Raw genomic sequence first — 7,145 nt, 5'->3', positions numbered from 1 at the left:
AATACCAACAAGTGTAGGCCCTATGCCTCTATATAGTGCATGTAGTCCCTCTTCCTTGGGACCACCCTCATGACATGTTTAACACCATTATACGAATGATGTTTAACATGTCCTAAAACCACGATTCCTCCTATTGTCGAGCCAACTAAAAGATCTACTAGCAACCTCATTTCCACTGCAATTTTCCAATGAAGGGGTGTTTAGATGAATCTCGTCTTTGTGATTCTATCTCCACCTTTAATGAGTTATAACTATATTTATGAAGTCTTTCTTTGTTTGTTAAACTTCATTTATATTCAAATAGGTTCACATTAGTACAACAGAAAGAAAATATATTAAGAATAACATAAATATACGACCAATTGGAAACAAAAATTGATCAAAACAAAAAGAATTCACCATATTTTGCTCTTTAAGCTGCAATAAGCTCAAGATAGAAGTCATAAATCAACTTTGAGGTTAAAAAAAATAATTAGCACATTATACATAACATTATATTCCCAGCTAAGGGGAAAAGACCAAATGACTACTTAAAACAAAGAGAGTTCGTTTCTCTTTTCTTTTCCTACAGAGGCAGATTTTACAGCATCTCTCTGGAACAGGAAGCGGCAAATTAAGTCAAATGTAGCTCTAGGAACAATCACATCTGCATTTCAATGGTCGAATACATGACTTAGAGCAACGATCAACCTCTGTTAGTGCAAACGGGAAGAGGCAGAGACTTCAAAGTTCATATTCTGCTGCATGTCTATCAGTCCCCTAAAAGGGTTCGTTTTTTGGATGTGTTCATGTAAGGCTTTATGACCCACTCGATTTGAGCTTCGTCTTGATCCATTGTTCCTAATTTGATCTACATTGAAAAACAAGTAACTTGATCAGGCATGAGCAATCAGCAACAGATAGAATACGGATCAAGGTGATCACACATTCCTAACAACATAGCACGGAATTCATATGACAAAGAGACAGGGCAAGTGTACTAAATAAAGCACATTTTCAGGGACTGATTCTTCAAGACCAAAACAAATCTGTTAACTAATATGATAATTCTCGAGCTAGATAAAACACATATTAGTGAACTCTTGGAGAAGAGCTTAATATCACTTCTGGTTTAGTTGCTTGACATCTATTATCATGAAGCAGATAAGAGAACTTGCAGCAACTTTTTTCTCTTTTGTCGTTCCAAATAATTTTATAGGATTATGTAGATGTGGAAAACATAGGTCTGACAACTAAACTAAGATAAGTCAAGCAGTTTCAAGATTATTTATAAACATGGATGCAAACAAATATGATGAAGTAGTCTTGGTATAATTATTGTTACCTGGTAAAGCCGTAGTTCAAATCGAGGGCCAACTTCTTTCAGCTCAATTGATTTTGGACCTCCATGCTTTTCATAGACGTGATGTCTGCATGTTTCAATCAAATTTAGTTTAAAGAAAAGGGAAGGGGGGAGCTGTATATCCAGTAAATCATCAAATTTATACCTATTTTAACTATCCTCTGTCAGTTAACAAGACAACCAAGGGATAGCCTAGTGGTGAGGACCCTCCACCAGAGGATTATTCGAAATCTTAGTGAAACACTGGATTTCTTATCTCATGCATGCTTTTCATGAAAAAAAATACCGATTGAAGTGGAGGGTTTCTTCAAACAAGGGACTGGTTCAACTATTCAATCAAATGATATTGAGCATGTTTCTCATCTCTTCTCGAGAAACAAGTGGGGGCTATTTCTTTGCAACAATTTCATATGTGGCAATCACGCTAAGATCGAACCATGCGGTTGGTGGTTTGAGTCAGTCAAGTGAGTAAAGTGGGAAAAGCTACTGCTCCCTCCTGCTGGACAGGAGAGGTAATGAAATTTAAGCAGTGATATTCCAACTTTATCTTGCATGGTCTTTGTCATAATCCATTTGTCTGTCTAAAATCTTTTCACATTTTGAGAAGCAAAAGTATGTAGCATATCATGGATTTAGCCCCTTTTCTATTTGTTAGAATAGTTCAGGAAAATCCATGGGCCTCACCATACAGAACAAAAAAATGGTTAATGATTTCTGACGCAACCTAGGTTGCACGTACTCTTCCCTTACGTTGTCGCACCCGTGTTGAATTCTCCAAAAACACTATTTTGGGAGAATTCGACGCGCACCCATTGACATTTTTGAAGAGTCCGAGCAACATTGTCTGGAACAAAATGTGTAAAAGCTAATGACTAAAACAACTAAAAGAGACATCCCTAAATTGATGAACTTCAGAAAAACACAACAAAATGTTATAAAAAAGAGTCTAGAACATAGTCTGGCACAATCAGCAAAAATATATCTAATTGTTTAAGGATAGCTAATGCCAAAGCAATTGTTTACAAGCTTCATTCTGATTGTATGGCTTCTATTTACTAAAATGAGAAATCTGTGGATCGAGGATCAAAAGGGAAAAAAATATTGCTGAGCCATAATCCCCAGCATGCCTTGTACTTAAGTAAAACTAAACAGCAAAAACTAACAACCTCCATTGCTAAAGTAAAACTTAATGAGACTGAACAAGAAACAAACCTGAATGAGATGTAGTCCGACTGGTTAGCAAATGTGAGGATGCGTTTTGTATCAGGCTTGGGAACAGGAAACAAATGCTTTAGGATGTTTACTGTCCTCTCACCAAGCTGCATGATCAAAATATCCCCGGTGAGTATAGAACAGTATATAAGATGCCACACTAAGAATTGAAAGACTAGATATTCAAGAGTTATCTGAACATCCAGTAACTGATTTTGGCGACATGATCAACCAGTTTTAAAAATCTCAATGTCAGTAGCAAGTCTACTGAAATGCATGTGTTTCACTCTTCATCGAAAAAGGAATGTCAGGAATTACCTTGGTTGAAAATTTGTCAAAAATCAAATGTGGATACGCCTCAGACATCGTTCCCATAGATTTTTTGTCCTTAATATCATGTCTAGTCACCTGCATGAAAATAGCAGATGGGGACATCATCTTACAACTCACATAGACAGCATAAGACTTCTGCGCTTAACAGGGTAAGAGTAAGACCACTTACCACATTGAGCAATCCAAAGTAAGCAGTTGGACCAAAGGCAGATGACTAATGACAATACCATCAGGCACACCACGATTCTCATGGACCAAAATTACATCTGTAAAATCATGAGATCGGCAGGTTTCAATTATTTCTGATATAACCTGAAGAAAAAAAAAATGAGCAAAATACAAACATATGATAAACAAATAGAAGATAATTGTAAAACCGTAAATATCTTGAAGTTGTGCTGCTTGGACTCTCCAAATAACTCAGCCACACCGTGTCGGATGCTTTAAAAATGCACTACGTTTGGAGGATCAGACAACCGACATGCACCAAGATGACATTTTTGAAGAATCCAAGCAACATAGGCTTTAAGAACTAAATAGCTTGTTATGCAAGCACATAAATGTTAATAAGTGCTTTAAGACAAATCACTTTCCCTGCACAAACAAGGGGTCTAAGAGTCAAAGAATCAGAGCTCGTTTCATTAAAAAAACAAATATGCGACATCCATGGCCATCTGTTCTCATCTTTTTATATTCAATTAAATTTTTCTAGAGGGTTTGCAGGATTGTATATATGTGAGCCTGATACATTATTCTAGTATTTACTCTCTGTGTTCCAGTATACATGTAAGACACAAAAATGTACATATACACATGTTTAAATTGCAATTTAAACGAATGGAACACCTCTTCCTATTCCGACAAGAAGTTAGAGACAAAGTACCAATTCTAATTATGAATCTTTCAAGCTGTAAGCTCCCAATGCCATCTCTAATAGCTCGTAATGATAGAAATATTAAACAAGAAAATAATTCCCAATAGCAGACCAACCTGACCACCACGATTCATCCGCTGAGCATTAGGGAACACAATTTTCAACTCCTGTCTCCATACAACATGGAAAAAGGACAGAATAGGACATGAGAAGTGTCTAATTAAAAAAATATAGTTTCCTATATAATGACTTCTAAAAGAAAGAGTGAGAAGGGGATAGTGGACTACGTAATATAATAACAGGATAATTGAAGGGTACACCAACCTTGACAAACTGAGTAAGAGGAGCACTAGGATTTCTTGAAGTGGTAAGCAAAATTTTGGGATCTTTTTCAGGTGCATTAGCATATTCATCATCAATAGTTGATCGAGGTACTGCATCAACATCATTAAAAATAGACAAAAGCCTTGTTATAGCAAAAACATAGCACATACAACTACAACTCAATACGAATGTAATTAGAGAACATTTCAACAAACCACTATGTTCTACTTGTTCGTGCATAGTCTACAATTCCCATCGGTGAAATATTAACAAAAGAAGAGAGAGAGAGAGAGATGTTGTCATAGAGAAGGCATGATGAAGATACAAGCATTAAAGAGAATTGTAAAGATTTCCAACAGCCAATAATTTCTAGTTTATCAAAGGTTTCATATCCTTCCATCATCTTGTTTACCCTCTTTGCTTCTCTCTTCCTTTTCACATTCTACAAGATTTAACCCACCAAGAGAATAGACAAGTGAAGAAAAACTCATGAGCACATAAAAACCCCTAGAAACTATAAAATCTTGCATCATATATATGAAGATAAAAAAAGATACCTCTTCTTCGCGTTCAGCCAAGGAGACCAATGTACTACTATTTCAAATCAATTGGACAAACAACTAATGTAACTCTCACTGCTAATCAGTCCTCCCTGGCCGATACTATATGGCAGCTCGTGCCTATGCCACAGTCAGAAATGGGCAATTTGATAACACCACTACCACTGCCATACTTGAATACACAAATCTCTACTCAGGCGCGAATTCAAAACCTTTATTGCCTCAACTTCCAGCTTTCAATGATACAGCCACTGCCACTTCTTTCGCTAATCAATTGAGGAGCATTCCAAGCAATAATAGAGTTCCCAATCAGATTGATGAGAACTTATTTTTCACTGTTGGACTAGGCTTAGTGAATTGCACCCCTGGCCCTAGATGTCAAGGGCCTAATATTATGCAATTTGCTGCTAGCATGAACATTTCATTTGTTTTTCCAAGAAGAACTTCATTGTTGCAGGCCTATTACCAAAATATTCCAGGGATTTATACATTGGACTTCCCACCTGTTCCACTGGTGCAATTTGATTACACGGGCAATGTTTCATGAGGACTCTGGCAACCGAGATTTGGAACAAAGCTGTACAAGCTCAAGTTTGGTTCTAATGTACGGATTGTGTTGCAAGATACTGCTATCTTCTCTACAAAGGACCATCCTATACATCTTCACGGATACCATTTTTCGGTTGTTGGACAAGGTTTTGGTAACTTCAATGCTCAAACTGATACTGCCAACTTTAACTTGATCAATCCGCCTGTCAGGAACACAATCGATGTTCCTGTTGGTGGATAGGCAGTCATTCATTCCGTGGCTGATAATCCAGGTAAAGAACCTGATTTCATCACTAAAAATATTTTTGTTTGAAATTTTTGTATCTGTTTTGAGAATTTGATTGACTTATGTGATGTTGCAGGGGTTTGGTTGTTCAATTGCCACATTGATTCACACTTGGCTTGGGGCCTAGGTATGGCATTCATCGTCGAAAATGGAATTGGAGAGGAATAGACAATGGAACCACCTCCATCAGATCTACCACAATGCTAATATGTTTAAATTGTAGCAAATTGTCCTAAAATTAAGCAGTTCTTAGTGTGTCTGTTTGTTGTTTTCTCAAGTGTGAGCCATCATGATTTTGCCAACTGGAATTCATTTGTCTATGATTAATGTTCAAGTGCCAACCAAGAAAAGAATTTTACTTCACATTGTATGTACTAATCACAACCTTGGATTCTGTCAGCATCATATAGAAGTATTGAACAGTTATATTTTCATCACATTTCTCTTTTTCTTAAAGATCTTTTTCGTGGTGAGCTTATATATTTTACTTCACATTCTATGTACTAATCACATTGTATCTTTTCTTTTTTAAAAGACTCTTTAATTCTAACTTTTCAGCTGATATGTTTAAAACTATAAGATTAAAAAGCATTTTAGTGCATTCTACTTATACTTAATCAGACCCCAAAATTTAAAAGTTTTCTTAATTTCTTACTCAGTGAAGCAAATCCCAATATCCATCACTTTTTCTCCTACAATTAGACACCAAAACCACTTCCTCCCCAATTCAATCATGTATCCCCATAACCAAGACTAATAGCAGCAATTTTTGTAGCAAGATTAATTCTAGTTTATAATTTCGATTCGAGCTCAATTCGTATCATAATCAAGTATCAACCCTATAAATTTAGAAATAATCAGCATACCAGCAGTAATTTCATCTTCAAGATCGATTTCTTTCCGAAGAGCAGCTTCTTCGTTCCTGAGCTCAGTTGGAATTGGTTTTCCCTCTGAAAATACCCAAAATCATCAAAAACCCAAAAACAAAAAGCACAAAAAATATAAAATTCTACAAATTTCAATATTTTCTCATCAAATTTGTAATGAAAACTGACCTTCTAAAGCTTCTCTGATTTTGCGTTTCTTCTCATAGAGCAAACGCTCCTTCCCTTCTAAGCTTTTCCTGTATAGGTACTCTCTTCGCAGCCTAATGTTCCTTCTATGCATGGTGGCTACTACACAAACGTCGTCGTTTTCAAGGTTTTTCTGGTTTTAGGGTTTAAGAGATTTTGGGGAAAAAGAAGGAGAGGGTTTTGTGAGAAGACAAAATAAAATGGGCTTTTACTATAATATACTGTATTTGAAGTAATTAAAAATGATGTATACTAATGATACTAAATAAGGTAGTAAAAATTAAAAATTTGTAACGTGTGTTGAGGAATTCTAATAATTAATATTAATAAATATAATTAAGAGAATTAAATGAGTAATTCTTTTAGCCTTTTTAACATATATATATAGAGAGATATTTGTAACTATAATTTCATTTTTAGCATGTTTAGTATAATAACATACATCCATTAAAGTGATATTGAACAATCATATATATATATATCCACCAAAACTATAGTTTGATGCTCAAGATTCGTACTCCACATCCATGTTAGTTCAACTTCATATATCCGTCAAAAGTGATACTGAAATATTATTAAAATATATATATAT

General features: G+C 35.5%; 1 pseudogene; it reads right to left on the bottom strand.

Annotated features, from left to right (window-relative positions):
• Nucleotides 1-379: 379 nt before the first annotated feature.
• LOC102590207 (U3 small nucleolar ribonucleoprotein protein IMP4-like) lies at nucleotides 380-6,750 on the bottom strand (annotated as a pseudogene).
• Between the last annotated feature and the right edge of the window lie 395 nt (nucleotides 6,751-7,145).

Source organism: Solanum tuberosum, unplaced genomic scaffold (genome assembly GCF_000226075.1).
Source record: "Solanum tuberosum cultivar DM 1-3 516 R44 unplaced genomic scaffold, SolTub_3.0 scf00101, whole genome shotgun sequence".
In the NCBI taxonomy this organism is placed as follows: domain Eukaryota; kingdom Viridiplantae; phylum Streptophyta; class Magnoliopsida; order Solanales; family Solanaceae; genus Solanum; species Solanum tuberosum.
The sequence above is the reverse complement of the archived record's forward strand: the minus strand, read 5'-3'. Positions and strand labels throughout refer to the sequence as shown.